The 20,566-nt window shown below is 45.8% G+C and overlaps 4 non-coding genes across 4 annotated transcripts; 1 reads left to right on the top strand and 3 right to left on the bottom strand.

Annotated features, from left to right (window-relative positions):
• Window positions 1-3,441: 3,441 nt before the first annotated feature.
• Trnae-uuc (transfer RNA glutamic acid (anticodon UUC)) lies at window positions 3,442-3,513 on the bottom strand. Its single transcript has one exon. It is a non-coding gene; the product is annotated as a tRNA-Glu (tRNA).
• A 5,020-nt stretch (window positions 3,514-8,533) lies between these two features.
• On the top strand, window positions 8,534-8,605 carry Trnaq-cug (transfer RNA glutamine (anticodon CUG)). The gene has a single exon. It is a non-coding gene; the product is annotated as a tRNA-Gln (tRNA).
• A 6,283-nt stretch (window positions 8,606-14,888) lies between these two features.
• Window positions 14,889-14,962, bottom strand: Trnan-guu (transfer RNA asparagine (anticodon GUU)). The gene has a single exon. It is a non-coding gene; the product is annotated as a tRNA-Asn (tRNA).
• A 3,076-nt stretch (window positions 14,963-18,038) lies between these two features.
• On the bottom strand, window positions 18,039-18,111 carry Trnav-cac (transfer RNA valine (anticodon CAC)). Its single transcript has one exon. It is a non-coding gene; the product is annotated as a tRNA-Val (tRNA).
• Window positions 18,112-20,566: the final 2,455 nt, after the last annotated feature.

The raw sequence follows: 20,566 nt of genomic DNA, 5'->3' as shown, positions 1-20,566 counted from the left end.
GCCTAACCAGACACAGGCTTTTACGTTGTTCCTCTGCTCCGCCCCACCCCGGGACCTGCGCTCTCTCCTACACCGTGAATTTCCCCGCGTTTCCAAAGCGCGCACGGACACCGCAGCCCTAAGCATCCTTTATGTACATATCACTCCTCACTCTAACACCACAGACAGCTCAGGTTCTCAAGAAAACACCGGGATTCTGGACCTGCCCTCCTGCTGTCAATTAGCATTTCATTTCCCTCTGTAGGCTTATTAACATTAACCGGTTTCAAAACTGCTTTACCGTTTGCTGTTCCTACCTATGATTCCCCACAACTGTGTTTAAATGAAATTCTCCTGCCTCTTAGGTGAATTCTTCATTGCACCTTGATTCTTCCATGTCTCCAGGGATCCAGAAGGGCAGCGAAATTCACCTAGAAAAGAGACAGCAGGAGACTGGAGAGAGATATGGCTTGGCTGTTAAGAATGTTGTTGCCAGAGATGGAGGCAATGGCTAAGCAATAACCAACCCAACTTGAGACCCATCCCATGGACAAGCACCAATCCCTGACACTATTAATGATCCTCTGTTATGCTGGCAGTCAGCCTAGCATAACTGTCCTCTGAGAGGTTCCACACAGCAGCAGACTGAAACAGATGCAGAGACCCAGAGCCAGACATTGAGTGGAGCTCGGGGAGTCTTATGGAAGAGTTGGGGGAAGGATTGAGGCCCACAAAGTGAATAGTAACTCCACATGGAGACCACAGTCAACCAACCTGGACCCTTGGCTCTCCGAGACTGAACCACCAACCAAAGAGAGTACACGGGCTGGACTGAATCGTCCCCACAACCCCCACATATGTAGCAAAGTCTCCATGTGGATCCCCCAACAACTGGAGTGGGGGCTATCCCTAAATCTGTCGTCTGTCTGTGGAGTGTTCTCCTAACTGGCCTCTTTGTCTGGCCCGTGGGAGAGGATGTGCCTCCTCCTGAAGAGACTTGCTGTGTCAGGTTGGAGGATAGGGAGGGGGGGCTCCACCTTCTCAGAGGAGAAGGGGAGGGGGAAAGCTGGAGGAGGCAGAGATTGGGATATAAAGTGAACAAAAAAATATTGTTTTAAAAGTTGAAGACTCCAGTTCTGTTCCTAGTGCCCTAGGTGACTCACAACCATCTGTAAATCCTACTCCACACATCTCTTTCGAGGTGCGATTGGTTCAGGCATCTCTAAGACACATGCTGACCCCATAACTAATCTTTTTTGCCCATCCCTCATCCATATCCATATCGGACTTTTCTGTAAATGCATTGAGAAAGTCTCATCTGCAGCTAAAGACTTAAAAATCTTATTCAGAATATTAAAATTCTGGAAAAAAAATTCCTCCCCGCAATTATTGGTTCCAGAGCTCTAGAGTCTCACTTTCTAGACACATAAACTCAACCCTCTCCTGCTCGCCTCTACAGACTTCGTTTTTTAAAGCTGTGGGCCTCTGGGAAGCTGCGAGTAACAGGAGAAGGGGAAACTGGAAGGATTCTAACAGGAAGCTTCAGACTTGGGGACCTCAGAGACTGGGGTGGGGCGTTACGTAACTCATTGAGGTTTCTATAACTAAATTTCTGCATTTTGAAGCAGGCTAGGTAGGGGTGCTTTCTTCATGGGCTGCCCCCAAATTACATGGCTCCTAGTGTTTACTTTCTGTGATCAAATATCTGAGATGGCTCAGCGGTTAAGTGCACTGACCTTCTTCCAGAGATCCTGAGTTCAAATCCCAGCAACCACATGGTGACTCACAACCATCTGCAATGAGATCTGATGCCCTCTTCTGGTGTGTCTAAAGAGAGCTATAGTATACTTACATATAATAGTAAATCTTTGGACCGGAGGGAGTGGGCCCGGAGGGAGTGGGGCCAGAGAGAGCAGAGGTCCTGAGTTCAATTCCCAACAACCACATGATGGTTCACAACCATCAGTACAGCTACAGTGTACTCATATACATAAAATAAATAAGTCTTTAAAAAATATCTGAGAACAGCAATTTAAAGAAGGTAGGGCGGGCTGGTGAGATGGCTCAGCGGGTAAGAGCACCCGACTGCTCTTCCGAAGGTCCAGAGTTCAAATCCCAGCAACCACATGGTGGCTCACAACCATCCGTAACGAGATCTGGCGCCCTCTTCTGGAGTGTCTGAAGACAGCTACAGTGTACTTACATATAATAAATAAATAAATCTTTAAAAAAAAAATAAAGAAGGTAGGGCTTAATTTGGCTCATAATTTGAGGGTATAGTTTGTCATCGTGGGACATGCATAGTAGCAGGACCATGTGGCATCTAGTGAAGCCATTACAAGCGTGAAGAGACGAGTAGCAATTTTCCTCCTCTGTATTCAATCGAGACCCTTGCTGATAGCTGGGTCTGCCTACATTTAGGATGGGTCTTCTCTCCTCAGTTAAACCTTTCTGCCAATACATTCATAGACACACCTAGAGATTGTATCCATGGTGACTTTTAAATCCAGTCAAGTTAAAAGTGAACATTAATCAACACATAAATATTGGAACGGGTTTTCTATTTATTTATTTATTTATTTACTTGTTTTTATTTAATTTCTTGAAACAGGGTTTCTCTGCATAGCCCTAACTGTTCTAGATAGCCCTCTGTAGACCAGGCCAGCCTCGACCTCACAGAAGTCCACATCTCTATGCCTCCAGAGAATGGGGACTAAAGTTAGGTACCATCACCCCACACTCAGCTATAGCAGGGTTCCTTACATAGAGTAATAATGGAGAACTGCTGTGAGGGAACTGTAGAGATGGCTTCTGCTATTTGAGAAGATCACACCCACATAACAGCTCTAACTCTAGTATCCAGAAGATCCAATACCCTTCTCTGGCCATCCAGAGTATCAGCCACACACTCGTGGTTCCCAGACATACATGCCATTGAGACACCTTTACACATAACTTCTTTAAAACAAAACAAAACAAAACAAAAAAGTTGTCTGAAACACTGGTTCCATCACCAGTAACAGCCCTTCAAAAATTGCATCTTCTTTGTGTTGTGGGTGGAGTAATATATATTTAAATATTTCCTAATTGATGCACATGAAGTGGATTCTCTATCTAGAATATTTATATAATAATCTAACAAGGCTATATTACACATATAATAAGAATTAATTCTAAAAAGCAATTTCTAGATCAAAGTACTTGCTTATTTTTATGTCTGGTAATTCTTACTGAATTATCCTGAAACGAGGAGAAACAAGACATTTAAAAAAGAAAAACCAAAATATGTTTAGACCTGCACATAGGTACATGGCCAAGGTGCATGTTTGTCGCCTGGGAATTGCTACTTATTTGGAATAAAAAACTTTGAGTTGACAGTTTCAACTTTGAGAGTCAACCTTGAGGCTGACTTTTCCAGGACAGCCTACAAACCTTGAGGAGGATTCTTGTGGTCAAAAGGCCTTCCCTGACCGGGAATTGAACCCGGGCCGCGGCGGTGAAAGCGCCGAATCCTAGCCACTAGACCACCAGGGAGCGACAGGATGTAGGTTGAACCCGGGTCGTGATGGTAAAAGTGCCTAATCCTAGTCACAAGACTACCAGGGAATAACAGAATTTGAATGGCATGTCATGAAGTAGGGTATTTACAAATAAATGCCGACTGGACCAGAAACTGAAGACTAGCAGGTATCAAGTCTGGTTACATCCACCCCCAGCGCCCTACAGCCTCTGTTCCACCTCTCATCTTTCCCGGGGCCAGGTGGTGCACTGGGCTCTGAGGTCAGGCCACAAGGAAGCTCACCTGGGTTCCAGTCCAGTCTAACCTTGTGCAGAAACACTTTTTCGGGCTCGTGGTGATTTAAGTGAGGACGGCTCTCAGTGTGTGGTGAGCATCCTCTTCCAGGTCCCTTCCGTGATAATTGGCTCAAGGGAGCAATTGGCATGCTGGTTCCCTTTCTTCTCCGACCATCTCGAGCATCCTAACAGTCTTTCCAGGCGAAGACTTAGCCGAGATCCCTTTGCCTGACAAGATGCTCTGCTCTGCAGCTGTGCTTAGGGAAGGAGGAAAGCAACTGGGTTTCGGGAAAAACAAACAAAAAACCGAAAACAAACAAAAAAGAAAACCAAAACCTTTCTGGTTTTTAGACACTAAGCACTGTCAGCCTGTAGAGGTTTGGGAAGATGAAAGTTGCAGGTTCCCGGATCTAACGCTAAGGGATATTAGCTTGCCTCTGCGCCCCAGTGAGCAACCCAGTCTCAGCAGGCCATGGAGGTCAATCCTGGTGTTTACAGGGCTGCCTGCAGTGGGTAGGGAACTCCTAGGCATTCCCTTTCCACCTCTGCCTCAATTACAGCCACCTAAGTTCTGTCATTTTTGCCTCCACTTCACCCTCTTTCCCCTATGTCTCCTTTTTTTGAACATAGTCCTCAACCAACCTCCGAGTGCTGAGATCCTCTTAATTCAGTTCCTCATGCAGTGGTGACCCCCACCCATAAAATTATTATCATTGCTACCTCGTAACTGAAACTTTACTACTGTATAAATCGTGATGTAAATATATGTGTTTTAGGAAGGCAAACATGTCCCCTCCTGGGGATCTTACAAATGTTAGCACTGATGCTGATGAGGCCAGGAAAAAACGCTTACACCATGCCTTGAGGATTCATCCAGGACACTAAGTTGCACCCTGTGTAGCGGTGCCTTCTGACGGAGTCAAAGTGTCACTGTGGTTGCAGTCCTTCAGGCAGTGCCAACGTGCTTAATAGTGGAAGAGTGTGCCAGAGACTGACAATTACTCTGGGCCAGGAGACCGCATCTCCAGGAAGAGGACAAAGCATTATTCCCAGGGAGCTCAGACCAGCAGCCTGGTGGGATGGGCATTTACAATGGCAAGCCCTTGGTGAATTTTCACCTGTGCTGACCCTTCTCTGACTTGCCCTCTGATGCCCCACTCCCCTTTAGAATACCCAGGTACTCATGCACAGGTCTCAGCAGCAGCATGTGTGCTTTGTACTTACTGAATAAAGTTTGTTTTCACAGTTTCAGCTAAGGTCTGGCTTTATCTTTGTCAAAGCAATTCAAGTTGTAGCCTTAGGAGAAAGAACACTGACCCAAATCATGGTTACATAAACTAAAGTGTGTGTGCGGGGGTGTGTGGAGTGGGTATATGTGGTGGTGCTGGTGGTGGTGGTGGTAGTGGGTGTGTGGTGTATGTAGGGTGTGTGTACGGGCTAAAAGTGGGGTACAAGAGATCATCAGCATTGGACATGGGGAAGATGAGAGTTTTTATAGCTCAGGAGTAGGGGGTTTCCAAGTGGGGGTTTGGCTGGCAAATAGGCAGAGTTACAGAAACATAACAAAGTGGGGATAATACTCTCCAGAGACAAAAACATGGCTGTAAGGTGGTCATACCAACTTTTTGAAACAAAGGTATAGTTTTTTCCTGGGACAGGCAGTACAGAGCCATATGTAGCTAAGGTTACAGGTAGAGCATCGCCCAGTCCCTGAGAAACAGAGGTTTAATCACAAACAGGAGTTAACCTGGTGTGTTGTTACTAGGTGGCTTCCAAGCCTAAGATGGAAAAACCAAGCATGCTGGTTTATCAGTAGCAGCTGTGATGGGAGGAACAGCTAAGACAGGGGCTACTTGGCCCTGGCCATTTCACAGGTGTTGTCTCCTGCACCTTCTCTCCATTGGCTCTTCTTCAACAGTCTTCCATGACAGTCTTCAAGTGAGCCCAGGCCAGGCACAACATACACCAGGTGGCCATGAATCACATCTCCTCTACAGAAACAAACGTGTAGAGGTCACTAAATAACCAGGGAAACGATCTGCTTTAGAAAGAAAATTGGGAAAGTGTAAGCCACATAGGGCACAAACTAAGATATGCTCTTTTCAAAAATAATAAAGTCACGGTGTGCGGTACCGCAGCACTCCGGAGGAAGAGTTGAAAGAAGAGAGCCAGGGCAGCGTGAGATCATAAAACCTTCTCTCAAACATAAAAGGTAGCAGTACTAGCTGTGTGCTGCAGAGTGGCTATGTTGATGTTCTCTGTGGTGGTAACCTTGTTACTAGAGCAATCACTTGAACTTCAGGTTTCCTGCCACTGACGACGGGATACCCAGTCCACCTCAATTTGCAGGTCAAAAAGGTAGGGGCCACATGCTTTAGCTGTTTAAGGGTTGGCAAAGGCATAAGGATCTTTTTATCTCGAAGGGGAGTCGGGGTGGGGGTGTGGTGGGAGAGCGCATCCGTTTAAGGAATTTGAGACTCACGGTTTAACATTGATATCCCATCAGTAGGGTTAGGGTGTCCAGACCCGAGAAGGGTGTCGGTTTGGGCTTGTTTGTCCATCTGCCACTGATAATGATGTTTAGCTGTCCGCCCGGGAGAGAGAGGACAAAAAGCTGTTTAAAATGACAGCAGGAGTCTCAGGTAGGTGTAAATTTAGAACATTTAGGTTAACATTACTTTGCTGGGCTTCCCTTCGCGAAGGGAGTGGGCGCCACGCACCCGCCAGCGTCTCCCCGATGCTGGAATTCCGCTGCCACCCATGAGAACCCCACGCTGACCAGGCAACGCCCGGGTGACCAACAGGACCCAGAGAAGGAGCCCATGTGCGCTTTAGGATCCGGATGTAGCCTTAGTGGGTTAATCCGCTCTAATTGCCCGGTGGCGGCAGCGCGAGTTCCTCGCTAGATGACCCCAAATAAAGGGCGCTGTGTGTGTGTGTGTGTGTGTGTGTTTTATTCGGGAATATTTTGACCAACTTGCTACCTCCAAATGGGGGAGGGGAGATTGGAGAGCCAGTTCAATGGTTAAGAGATCTATTGACTGTTCTTCCAGGGTTTGGATTCCCAGCGTTTATGTTGGCTGCTCACAACTTTTAATAATTCCAGCTCTAAGCTGGGCGTGGTGACGCACGCCTTTAATCTCAGCACTTGGGAGGCAGAGGCAGGCGGATTTCTGAGTTCGAGGCCAGCCTGGTCTACAGAGTGAGGTCCAGGACAGCCGGGACTATACAGAGAAACCCTGTCTCGAAAAAACAAACAACAACAACAACAACAACAACAAATCCGGCTCTAGGGAAATCCAATGCCTTCTGTGGGCACCTGCGCGCGCATGAGCGCGCACACCCACACCCACACACGCACGCGCACAAAACACATACACACACACACACACACACACACACACATACACACACACATTTTAGGAAGTGAGTGGGCTGTGATTGAGAGGTGCTATCTCGCTGAGATGCTGTCAGGCTGAGAAAGCCTAGAGAAGTGGGGTCCCAGGCAAACTCACCAGAGGCTCCCGTGTAAACAGTGCACGCTGGTTCTGCATACCGTGACCTCAGTACACTGGAGGCTGAGGTGAATTTGATGCTAGCTTGGGTTAGAGAGTTAGATGTTATGTGTTTGCCTAGCTCCAAACCAAAGAGTCCAGGCTATAAACCAAAGCAGAGACGTTGCCGATCAGAAAGGTAATTTCCAGTTAGGTAGATTCCATTCTGAAAAATCAAACATAACTCTTTGTTTTGTTTCTTATGATCACTTTATAGATTTTTCTCTTGCCCTTCCCGGCAAAGTGCAAAATTCCCTTCATTTTCCCACAATTATAAATGAGTGATCAAAGAAATTTTAATTAAAACCTTAACGAACACAGGTTTATCTTTAACAGTCCAAGGCTGACTGTATATGCACACATTACTATTTTGAGATATAATGTTGAATTTTATCTATGTGTTTTATGAGGCCTTGGATACATATATCCTATGGCCCTGCAGTGAGTGGTTTGGGTACCTTTGGATGATATCTACTTTAAAAATAAAAAATTTCAGTTGTGATAAGGAAATTAAAATGGAATAAATAACCAACTTTCAGAAAACTGTGTGTTTAAATGTCAGAGCCAGGTCTCTGGCTTGGCCAGCACACATGGATTTCAGGAGGTGTGATCTAGGTTAATAATTTTATAACCTTAAAGATCACTCATTCTTATTTCGTTCAATAAACATGTGTGTGAATTTTTTGAAGGAAAAAACTTAACCTAAATGAATCACACACACACACACACACACATATATATATACATACACACACACATATGTATACACACAAACACACACACACACAACCAGGAAGGTCCCTCCAGTCCTTCCTATTGTAGAGTTATATTTGTATGTTAGCGGTGGGTTGTGTGAACCATCATGGGTTCCAGTTGTCCAAGGAAGAGGATGGGATGTCCCAGATCACACCCTTTCATCCATGAGACTCCATAGAGGAGGAATAGAATATCAGGCCAAAGAAATACTTTTTTTATTTTTGAGGGGGAAATTTCTTCTCAGGACAGAGAAGTGTAGTAAATGAAGGAAGACCATGTCACTCTTGATGGGGGCTCTTGTCTGGTTTTACGAAAATAGAGGATTTGCCTTCAGTTTCTCATTTCCTGCGGTGCAGATCAAATAAAACCGCACAAAACTAATAACTAAGAAAATGGATGATAACGTTTCTTATACATCTAAGGACTAATGTAGAACAGTACTGCGTGTAGGTTCCATGGTGTAATGGTTAGCACTCTGGACTCTGAATCCAGCGATCCGAGTTCAAATCTCGGTGGGACCTCTCTCTTTACTTCTAGTAAAAGAGCACTTTTCTTTCACTTCGTTCCTGACCTTATAAAAGGTTTAAGTTCATGGTCCTTTCCCAGGCTTCCTTTGTCTTCAGGTGACCTGAGCTTCGTGGCCCCCAGGTCAGTCTCTGACTTAGCGGATGTTAGCTGGACACGGAGACTCTCCCTTGTGTCTGCTCTCTGGTACAGGCTACAATGCAGCTTCTGGAGCCTCGACAATACTGAACTTCAGTTCACCGTTTTGCATTCAGGTCCTGTCGGAATTTCCACAACTGTGGACTCAGCTCCACGCATGGGATTCAAGCTTGGTCTGGCTTTTTCGGCTTGAGGTCTGGGAGGGCGATGTTGCTTGGCAGCGCGTTGGCAGAAAGGGAACTCCGCGTTCCGCTGGTGGATCTGTAGGAGCTTGGATGGGAAACGGTAACTGGATAAGGACAGTTAACGATTGCATGAGCAGGATGAAATTTGAAACGAGAATTAGAACCGAAGGAATGCAGGCAGCTTGGCTGCAGAAAAGACTCAAAAGCACCGGGACAGAAATTAAAAATTGTAAAAATCTATGTAAAATCGTTTTAAAACCCCCAATGAAAAAAAACAGACAAGCTTTTCTTTCTTTCTTTTTTTTTTTTTTTTCTTTTTACCCCCTCTTGCTCCGGTTCTTTGTTTCTCATTATGGATCGATGTGAGCCACCAAATGGCTCCTGGATTTGAACCTGGATTTAAAGCAATCTGTGCTCTGAGCCGCTGAGCCATTTCATCAACCCCAAGGACTAGTTTAAAACTGTACCAAATCCCCTCGTGATCCACCTGCCTTCCCAGTAGTATTTATTCCAACAACTGCTCCCCCAACATTTTATTACAAACATTTGTTTCCAGATCTGCGTTCTCAACAAGTGCTCTTCTCACGCGTCCCACATCCACTCCATTCCCTGTGCTTTCACGCATGGGCTACAAAAACAAAACAAAACAGAAAACAAACAAACAAAAACAAAACCCCACAACTTTTAAAAACAAATACATTTGGCAAACACATGAAGAACACCTGTATTCCCACAGCCTATAATTTCCTAGGGCTAACTTGATGTCTTTTCCGTGCAATTTCTTTTTAAGCTGCTGTGAAAGTTGATTTTAGTCGTCACTTTAGCTGGGATTATTAGATATCCAGAACTACATCAGGGTGTCTATCCTATCCGTGGGACCTTTTCCAGAAAAGATTGTATCTTAGTGTGGTCCCGAAAAAATAAAGTATCCAGAAATCACATTTATGAAATGAATCTGACATACTAGAAAAACAGTCGCCCTTACTGTTTTTGCATATATGATTTATTTTTATAGACACAGACATTTTCTTTTTTTTTTTTATATTTATTTATTTTATGTAAGTACACTGTAATTGTCTTCAGACACACCAGTAGAGGGTGTCAGATCTCATTTCAGGTGGTTGTGAGCCACCATGTGGTTGCTGGGATTTGAACTCTGGACATGGGTGCTCTTACCCACTGAGCCATCTCACCAGCCCCAGACATCTTCTTTTTTTTTTTTTTTTTTTTTTTTGGTTTTTCGAGACAGGGTTTCTCTGTGTAGCCCTGGCTGTCCTGGCACTCACTTTGTAGACCAGGCTGGCCTCGAACTCAGAAATCCGCCTGCCTCTGCCTCCCGAGTGCTGGGATTAAAGGCGTGCGCCACCACGCCCGGCCCCAGACATCTTCTAATATCTCAAATCCCACAAGAGTTCCTTTGGCTGTTTCTACTTTTTAAATATGAAAGTATGTTGTCCTAGCAGAATGGACGACCATCATTGGTGGTGATGGATTTTGTCACTCTGGTCACCTCTTCAACCACCACCATCAGACTTCCATGATCAACTTGTGTTTTATATTGTATTCTGCAAAGACAGTCTTCACATTTGGCAGAAATACCTAATTCACACTGTCCTTGAAATGTTTACTAGATCGCTTTTAGTGAACAGAAGACATCTTTGATGTAGTGCTCCGGGAAGAGGTGACTTCTTTCGCGGTGACTCAACTGGGGCTGGGCGAGAGCAGCCTTGGAGGAAGGCTGGGTTAGGGGTGGGTGGAGGATGGACGGTCGGTTCTTGGTAAGGCTCTCCGGCTCTCTTTTTAGAGACCGAAGCAAGCAGATGACTTTCGAGATTGCAAGTGTCTTGACGCCCATTTGGAACTGAGCTCCTACTTTCTCGGATACTCGGTTCGAACCTCTGAATTCGTGTATTCTCAGACCGGTTTTTGCGAAGTCAGGTCACCACAGCCTCCTGGCGCTGCTATTCTGGCTCCATTGCGCTCGGTTACAAATCCCCTGTCATGCGCAGACTGGAGCTTTATATTCAAACTCCCCCTCATCAGCTTTTGCTTGTAGATTGTTTAACCTTAAGGAGCATTGGAAGCTGTGGCTGAAGGCGATCCCTGAGACACCGCAAGGGTAGAGAGCCACAAAGCATGGTCCTCACTGTGTGACAGCTGCGGTTATCTGCAGGTTGTACCCTCTCCTGGAACATTCTCTACCGCTGCCAGCCAACAGTTTGTCTTTATGTGTTAGAAATACATTTCTTAACTAATCTAGTAGTAAGCACATCCCCCCCCCCCCCGACATGCTGGGATTAAAGGCAAATGACAGTACCGCTTGCTCTTAAACTCCAACAAAATTGTCCTCAAGTTATACTCTGCAAATGTTTAAAAAAACTTTTTTTTAACCTAAACCCAAGAAGCAGCAATCGGCCCCTGTGACCGTAGGGGTGCATTCTCTTGCAAGCTTTTATACTCTAATTTTAAAAAAATAGTCTCTTTGGCAATATTTTCCAGCATAATATTTTCATTATTTATTTAGGAATTTCACATCATGCATCCCGATCACGATCACTCCCAGTGCTCCCAAGTCCACTCCCCTTCCCTTGTGACATCGCCCCCACAAAGAAAGAGAAGCAAGGGGAAGAAAAGAAAAAAAAGGAAAAACCAAGCCAAGTCCATTTTGTGTTGTCCATATACTCACTGGGGTACGGACAGACTCCCTGTGGACAGCTGCCCAAGGGAAGATGAACGCTTCTCCAACTGAACCCCGCCAGAAGCCATCAAAGTGGAAAGCCACACTTCAACATCCTAGTTACAGTTTTTTAAGAGTTCTCTGATGGCTTCCTTTCTAGGCCCTTATTGTTTTCAGGGGAGTGGTGGGGGTGGGGTTTGTGGTGAAGGTAGGGGTTGTCATCGAAGCCTTCTGCAGTCCTCTTTTTGTATTGCGAGTCTGCAGACATCGATACTACTTCCAGAGTAGCTTTCTTGCCCTTTACAGTCAGCGGGTGCACAAATATTGGTTTCTGGCAACAGCATGGACTGTGAATACCCGCTTGGTTTCCGATGGCAGTATTGCCTGCGGATATCAACATGGCTGTCAAGCAAGGGTCAAGGGCCAGCATGGTCTCTGGAAGAAGTATGGATCACAGAGGTCTTTCTTTCGAGGAAGTCAAATCTAGTAAATGGACCATTCTTCATCTTGAACATCCTGTCGCTGTTCAGAACCAGGGCAGTCGTGCGGTTGGGCAGCTTGTTTCAAGTTCTGAGGCTGAGTGTGCACAAGCTCCAGGCTGCACACCACCCCACCAGCCCTACATCTGATGACTGTTCCTCCATCACCCCAGCAACCTTCTCTCCATCACAACCGTTGCATCTCTAGTTCTACCCCCCAGTCATTGCTCTGCTCCTCCATCTTTTTCCAGCTCTCCATTACATATTCTTTTGTCACAGTGGCAACGGAAGCTGCAGTGTGTCACACACCATACCTGTTTGTTTTAATAGCTTCTCATGCAATGAGTCATTGGTCTGGTTCGAGGCCTATGCCTTCTGCCACACCATCAGTACTGGACCCCCATTTAGACTCTTCTTAGTTATCCTGCTGTTGCCCAAAGTCATGGAGACCCCATGGCTCTGGTTCTGCAGGACCAGCTTCATCATGCGCTCCAGCAGCTCACAGATGGAGCAGATGTTGGCAAATCCTGAAAGACTGGAAATGGCAACGGGAACCCCGATGGTACCTGCTTACCTTTGAGGCAAACTCCCAGGCTGCCTGGGAGGAATTTCACATCATGCACCCCAGTCACTATCACCCTTACTTCCCAGTCTTCCTGTGTCCACTCCCCTTCCCTTGTGACGCCCCCCATCCCCAAATCTGCTTGGGAATTTATCATTCACACACATGTCTATTTTAGCTTAGGGATAGCTAGAATTCATAGGTCTGTGATATATTTCAAAGAGAACTGGGAAGAGGGAAGGTAGCGGTTCTTCCCCTCCCTGTTCAGCAGAACACTAATCTGGGCATGGCTGTGAGGAGACTGACAGCAGCAGCTGGAGAAGGCTCAGGCCTGTGGTGGTTTGAATTAGCTTGGCTCTTAGGGAGTGGCACTGTTAGGAGGTGTGGCCTTCCTTGTTGGAGGACTATGTTACTGTGGGGGCAGGCTTTGAGGTCTTCTCTGCTCAAGCTACTCCCAGTGTGACACAATCTCCTTCTGCTGCATTTAGTCAAGATATAGTACTCTCAGCCACTTCTCCAGCACCATGTCTGTCTGCAGGCTGCCGTGCTCCCCACCATGATGATAATGGACTGAACCTCTGAAACTGTAAACCAGCCCCAATTACATGTTGCCCTTTATGAGAATTGCTGTGATCACGGTGTCTCTTCACAGCAATACAACCCAAACTAAGATACTAGGCATGCACAAAAGCAAGAAACATGGCCCATAGTGAGGAGAATAAATAAATCCTGGGCCAGAACTGATAAGTTAGAATGAGTTGAGAAAAACCTGAAGCTGTTATTTAATTGTTTTACAGGTCCAAAGACATAGAGCATATAAATATTGGAATGGCCAGAATTAACCTTCAGAGCCTAAAATACCATCCAAGATAATAAATTAACCAGATGGAATTAAAGGAGTGAAGAAATTAATTAATTAAGTGAGGAAAGGTTAGGATTGCAAAGCTACAGGAAGCCATTACAAAGTAAAATAATAAAAAATGTTTGCCCAGGCATGAGGGCATATGCCTTTGACCCCAGTGCTTGCAGCCTGGTGGGTCTCTGAGTTCGAGGCCAGCCTGGTGTACAAAGGGAGTTTCAACACAGCTAGGGCCACAAAGAAGGGCCACAGAGAAACCCTGCCTCAGAAAACCAGAAGAAAAAAGATCGATGAAAGAAAGCGTCAGTAAGCAGTAGAGCGACTGTAAGAAGCCCAACCAGCAATTGAGGATTCTGAATGGACTGAAGGAGAAGAAAAAAAAATTCTTTTTAAGGAATAGTGACTGAAAAATTTCCAGTTGTAATGAGATTAGCCCACCAACCTAAGGATCTGAATGGCCTCGTGTCCTAGACACTTGAGGAAAACCACACCTACGCACAGAGAATTAAACTTCAACAGTAATTGGATGAAAAGTAATGGCACCTACACAAAATACAGAGCTCCTTGGTGTGCCTTTAAAGGACCCAGGGGGTGGGGGTGGGGATGGGGGTAGGGAGGGGAAGGAGGAGCATCAAGCATCAAGGGTCAAGGAGGAAGAGCCAGCTCTCTGGCCCTGCACACTACAATAACCTGTGAAAGCAGCTGCCAGCCCGAGGGAATCCTTATGGACACTAAGATCTAGTAGCATTTTAAATACCAATGTAAATAAAACCGCAACCACAGCATCACTACTCCTGTTATTTCCATCCTCAAAAAAAAAAAAAAAATCAGACTTTAAGCAAAACTAGTAAAGATGAATTACTCTGCATCTTTAAGGGGAAAAAAATGTGTAATGCAAGTAGCCATGAAGGACTTGAAGATAGACTATGATAAGTTAAAACCGGCTAAACCAGAAGTTAACGACTCAATAAGACCAGGGAAGGAATTACAGCTAATAAGCCAACAAGAGACAAGATTTTACAACTTTAACACAAGCGTTGAAAACTTGCTCTCCAGGACTCTACAGAAGCCATTGCACAAGCAACCGCAGATGTGTGCACAGAAATGGATGTTATTGTTTGTAATATGAAACACGGGATTAAAAGTCAGAAGCGTATGGGAAAGGGACAGATATTAGTTGTTAAAAAAAAAAAAAAAGGAAGGAAAGCTTAACGAATAATAGTTTTGGTCCCATCGTCCATATCCTTACAACTTTGAGAGTCTGAATTTCGTTTTGCCTTATTATGTAGAATTTGGTTAATTAAAAAAGAATGAAGGGGAAGATACGACCTGGAAGCTGAAAGTGGATGTTCCACTCGAGGTAATCCACTCGAGGTACACGTCCCCGGGTGGGCTCGAACCACCAACCTTTCGGTTAACAGCCGAACGCGCTGACCGATTGCGCCACGGAGACACATAGGAAAGGTACCTTCCCATGTCTATAAGAAACAAGGCATGTGCCTCCGGCGGCTTGGCTCTTGGTTCGTCCCCTTGCGTCTGCTGTTCTCTTCTCACCAGGATCGCCGCGGTCGGAGGTAAAGCTTGCTCTCCGACCGGGTGAGCGAATTATAAGGAAATCAGAAACCAAAAGACGCATGAGTTAGTTCCAGTGGGCCCAAAATTGGGCACCAAGCTACCAGGGCTCAGATCGGAACCGATGTGACCCTGGGCTCACGCTAGACCACCACCAAGCATTCCAAACACGAATTCCTTTATCTCTAGTGGCTTTTGTTTTTAAATTTACAAACATTTACTTAGAAAAACAAAACAAAAAACTGCTTTATTGAGGAGCAGTAAACAGTAGATGGCTTTGCAGTTCAGCTAAGCAGCCTCGTTTTTCTCTGCCGTCTTCCTGTTTTTCTTCCCCTCCGAACACATTTTTCTTCTCTGACCGACTTTCTCTCTCCTCCCTTACTTCCGCGACTCTCTCTTTTTTTTTTTTTTCTTTTTTTTTTTTTTTAATATTTTTATTACATATTTTCCTCAATTACATTTCCAATGTTATCCCACAAGTCCCCCATAGCGCCCCCCACTTCCCTACCCACCCATTCCCATTCTTTTGGCCCTGGCATTCCCCTATATTGGGGCATATAAAGTTTGCAAGTCCAATGGGCCTCTCTTTCCATTGATGGCTGACTAGGCCATCTTTCGATACATATGCAGCTAGAGACAAGAGCTCCGGGGTTCTAGTTAGTACATCATGTTGTTCCAACAATAGGGTTGCAGATCCCTTTAGCTCCTTGGGTACTTACTCTAGCTTCTCCATTGGGAGCCCTGTGATACATCCAATAGCTGACTGTGAACATCCACTCCTGTGTTTGCTAGGCCCCGGCATCGTCTCACAAGAGACAGCTATATTTGGGTCCTTTCAGCAAAATCTTGCTAGTGTATGCAATGGTGTCAGCGTTTAGAAGTTGATTATGGGATGGATCCCTGGGTACGGCAGTCTCTAAATGGTCCATCCTTTCATCACCGCTACGAACTTTGTCTCTGTAACTCCTTCCCTGGGTGTTTTGTTCCCAATTCTGAGAAGGTGCACAGTGTCTACACTTTGGTCTTCATTCTTCTTGAGTTTCATGCGTTTAGCAAATTGTATCTTAAATCTTGGGTATCCTAAGTTTTGGGCTAATATCCACTTATCAGTGAATACATATTGTGTGAGTTCTTTTGTGATTGTGTTACTTCACTCAAGATGATGCCCTCCAGGTCCATCCATTTGGCTAGGAATTTCATAAATTCATTCTTTTTAATAGCTGAGTAGTACTCCATTGTGTAAATGTACCATAATTTCTGTATCCATTCCTCTGTTGAGGGACATCTGGGTTCTTTCCAGCTTCTGGCTATTATAAATAGGGCTGCTATGAACATAGTGGAACATGTGTCCTTTTTACCGGTTGGGACATCTTCTGGATATATGCCCAGGAGAGGTATTGCTGGATCCTCCGGTAGTACTATGTCCAATTTTCTGAGGAACCGCCAGACTGATTTCCAGAGTGGTTGTACAAGCTTGCAATCCCACCAACAATGGAGGAGTGTTCCTCTTTCTCCACATCCTCGCCAGCAACTGCTGTCACCTGAATTTTTGATCTTAGCCATTCTGACTGGTGTGAATTGACAAGTGGGACCTCATGAAACTACAAAGCGACTCTCTCTTAATTCTCTCGCCTTTTCCTAGCTCTCGCTTGCTACCCTACGGGTCGCAGCCAAGTAGGGCTGGAGTAGGAGGGAGGCCCCATGCCACGGGTGCTGGTCAGGAGAAACCTTGGATTTTTCTGTGTGTCTCCATAAAGCAGAAAATAGCAACTTAAACCGCACCAGCTCTCTTGTTCCGGCTTTTGAATAGAGAGCAGTGAGAAGGGCGAGCGCTTGAGGACTGCGGACGCTCTGCTCCCCTTGCTTGCGTGTCAAAAGGAAGGGGTTGAGGGTGACAGAAAAGAAGAAAGAAACATCATTAAACGGAATCAGCCTTGAAGTGCGAAGTCTAAGAGAAAGTGAAGAGAGACCATGGGAGAAAGCTAACGTGCCCAGCGTAGCTGCCTCTTTTAGGTTGACTTCAAACTCAGACTCAGCTTTTCCAAGTGCTGGACTTAAAAGAATGACCCATTGCATCCAGACTAGAATGTGACTTTCCTTCTGGTCCCAGCAGCCAGAGTCCGCAGAGAGGAGACCCCCACAGTCGTCGAGTGCCTCAGTTTGGTGCACTGGGTCATGGGCCAGTCTACAGAGGTCATCCTTTGAATAGACAGACACTTGGGACTAAACTCATTCTCACAATGTGGTATCTCCCCTGCCAGTTAAATAGGAACGTTGTTGTGGATGCAGTAAAAGCCTCGTCTATCTTCAAATCGACTGAAGATTACGACCTCCCCTCCTACCCAAACGCCATTATAATTCTCAGTTCCTCTGTGTAAGAGACTGGAGCGACTTTCATATGACGACGCACTGCTCGAGACATCCACACGACGCTGTAGTGTCCAGTCAAGCAGACCATCTTTTAGCTGACACTCGGCCCCCAAAGCCCTGCGCCGTTTCATCTGCACACTCCGGCTGCTGACTATGCCCTAACAGGGCCCCCTTCTTTCTAAGCCCACTCTTAGTCCTCTCACCAGTACTAAAACCCACTAGAGAAGCGAACTTTCCCTAGTGCCAAAACAGAGGATTTTAATCAGCTCAGGCTATCATGACGAAATACCAAAGCTTACTTACGCTTTAAACAGTTGCAGTGGTTTCTTTCATACCAGCTGTGGCTCCTACTTCCAACAGAGCAGACCTCCCAGAGCGGGAGGGACCTCTCTCTGCGATTTTCTCTGTCTAAGGACACTGATCTAGATCTAATCGTGAAGGTGGATCCCTCATGACCCCTTCTAAGTTTGCAAAAGCTCCAAAGGCTTTGGGGAATCAGGCCTTTCACTCTTGTACTTGGAGCACCAAATATCTAGTATCTAAAACCACCATCTCTGTGAGAGAGACTAATAAGAAAAAAGACTGCTTGTTTCCGCCCGGTTTCGAACCGGGGACCTTTCGCGTGTGAGGCGAACGTGATAACCACTACACTACGGAAACCACCTGGGAGGGGGTCCTCTGAGAGATTGCTTGAGAACCGTTTACCTGCTATCCCTACCAAGTTCTAACATGAACTCTAAAGGCATTTTAAATTTGAAACGGCACGCCAGTGATCCCTCAGACAAACAGACAGCAGCGTCTGAGTGGCCCTGTCTTAGAAGTTTGCGTCCATGAGGACGCACAGGTCCCTGGGTCAGAATCCTGCCCCTAACCAAGGTTCAAGTTCATGAACTGTGCATACGTGTCGTCCTCCGAGGGGCCACGGTGCTCTTGGGCGGAGGATCCGGGGCATTTGGGTATGACCCAGATTCTGGGCACGTAAATCCTGCTTCTGGGAAGCGAAGGGCCGCAGCGTGGCTTTTTTTTTTTTTTTTTTTTCTCTTTCTTTCTTTCTCTTTTTTTTCCTGGTGCCAGCAACCGTTACTATTCTTATCCCTTGAAAAAAGCTCGTTGTGTCTATTCCACTCAGAAGTGTAGGGCTCTTCCTTTGCCACTGCGCTCTAGGTTTCCTTTGTTGCTGCTTCCTCCCCAGACTTCGAGTGACTTGCCTTCACAAGCCCTGATTCAGTGTCTCCGACCCAGGACCCAGAGGGGCCCCTCGGGTCCCGGCTGTTGTGCAACTCAAAGTCCAGTACTTAATCACCTTACAAGTTAAGATATTTGGCTTTTTGTTTGTTTGCTTGTTTTTGTTTTTAACCACATATCAACCCAAGCCAAGCCGTGCGTCCGCAGCGTGGATTGCATTCGTTTGAGGCTCCCCCCATGACCAGGTCAAGTATAAACCACTGGAGACTCTGGGCATCGGCCAACTCAGACTTGGGAACTTTTTTGGTCTTGAGGTACTTTTTCGAACCACAGCTTTAGTTTATTCTTTACAATTTTTTTAATTTACTTATTTATTTTAGTACACTGTAGCTGTCTTCAGACACACCAGAAAGAGGGCATCAGATCTTATTACAGATGGTTGTGAGCCACCATGTGGTTGTTGGGAATTGAACTCAGGACCTCAGGAGCAGTCAATGCTCTTAACCATCTCTCCAGCTCCCCCTATTCTTTACGATTTTGGAAGCATCTTCTTGTTGTTGTTGCTGCTGCTGCTTCTGCTGCTGTGTTCAACTAGTTATGAAGTGCGATTCTTGACCCATTACAATTCACCTTACAGCAAATTGCCAGAAGGGTGGAGATAAGCTGAGTCTGAACCGATCTCAACGAGTTGGCCCATTTTCTCCAATCCTGTTTTCCTTGGTAGAGACCCCACCTGTCATCCTCCATAGCCAGAGACTTCCTGGTAGCTTTAAATGGTGAAATGTCGACTTTTCTCTCCCATCTTTCACAGCCTATCTTCCCCCTCCCACATCCATCTAGACCATCAGTCGTGTCTAGATCTTTTGGGGAGTATAACTGTTGTGTCCAACTCGACTAGTAAGGAAAACGCAACCACTGGTTCTTAAAGCAGTTTTACTCAGGCAGCTTCTTTCTTCAAATCCCCCAGCCTCTCTGGTTACAAGTGTTTTTTTCCACTCCAGTCACAACCATGCCCCCACCAATCACCACAGGTCACATCACCTCACCAGGCAGGCTTCCTCAGCCAATCAGGGATTAGGGGAGTGCCATCCACCAAATATGTTCTTGTTTACTGCCTGAAATAGATTTCCATCAGGCTGGCCAGGGAGTCCGGAATGGCTTCCCACAATTCCCCCTTTAATATATATATATATATATATATATATATATATATTTTTTTTTTTTGAACAAGCTCTGTAGGTGAAGATAGAGGTCTGATCCCCAGTGTGCAGAAATAGGGGCCATGTACAGGATTGACTCTTAGGCTCACAGGTTTTTACCCAGAGCAACCCTGACCTGCTCCCATGCCATTTTTCCTAGGGGAAGGACACTAGGACACTCAACCCTCATGCAATCAGACATACCTCCCAGAGATTGTCAAACAGCTTCCAGACTAACCTCTGTGCAGTGCTTAGTCGTACAACCCTACAGAGTGATGGCTTCATTGTTCACTCTTCATGTCAGCAAGCCAAATCTGAGGTGACTGCCCTGCTTCCACTGTGGCAAGAGCTTGCACCACCATTGCGGCAGTGTGGACCTGGGCATTCCGCAACTGACACATACACCAAACACACAACATGCATGCCAAAACAAGGGCCACAGCGAGGGCACCTATCCCAGTCCATTCTTTCCCAAAGCCAAGCCAGGATCCACTTCGGTAGAATTCACGATAACAATTGCCCAGCGAAGCTCATTCATCTTGCCATCAAAATTTGCAGTCCAATTTAAACACTGACAGTATCCCCCATCTGGTTTCTGTACCCATCAGGGGCAGACACGTGCTCATCACCAGCAAGATCAGCTTCTTCATTTTGACAGCGTCGCACTACCTGCTCTGGAACCCACACTGGCTCTGCAAGATTCTGTGGAAACATGCAAACAGACCCTCTCC

This window comes from Mus caroli, unplaced genomic scaffold (genome assembly GCF_978045245.1).
Source record: "Mus caroli unplaced genomic scaffold, Mus_caroli_1 scaffold_3, whole genome shotgun sequence".
NCBI lineage: Eukaryota > Metazoa > Chordata > Mammalia > Rodentia > Muridae > Mus > Mus caroli.
The sequence above is the reverse complement of the archived record's forward strand: the minus strand, read 5'-3'. Positions and strand labels throughout refer to the sequence as shown.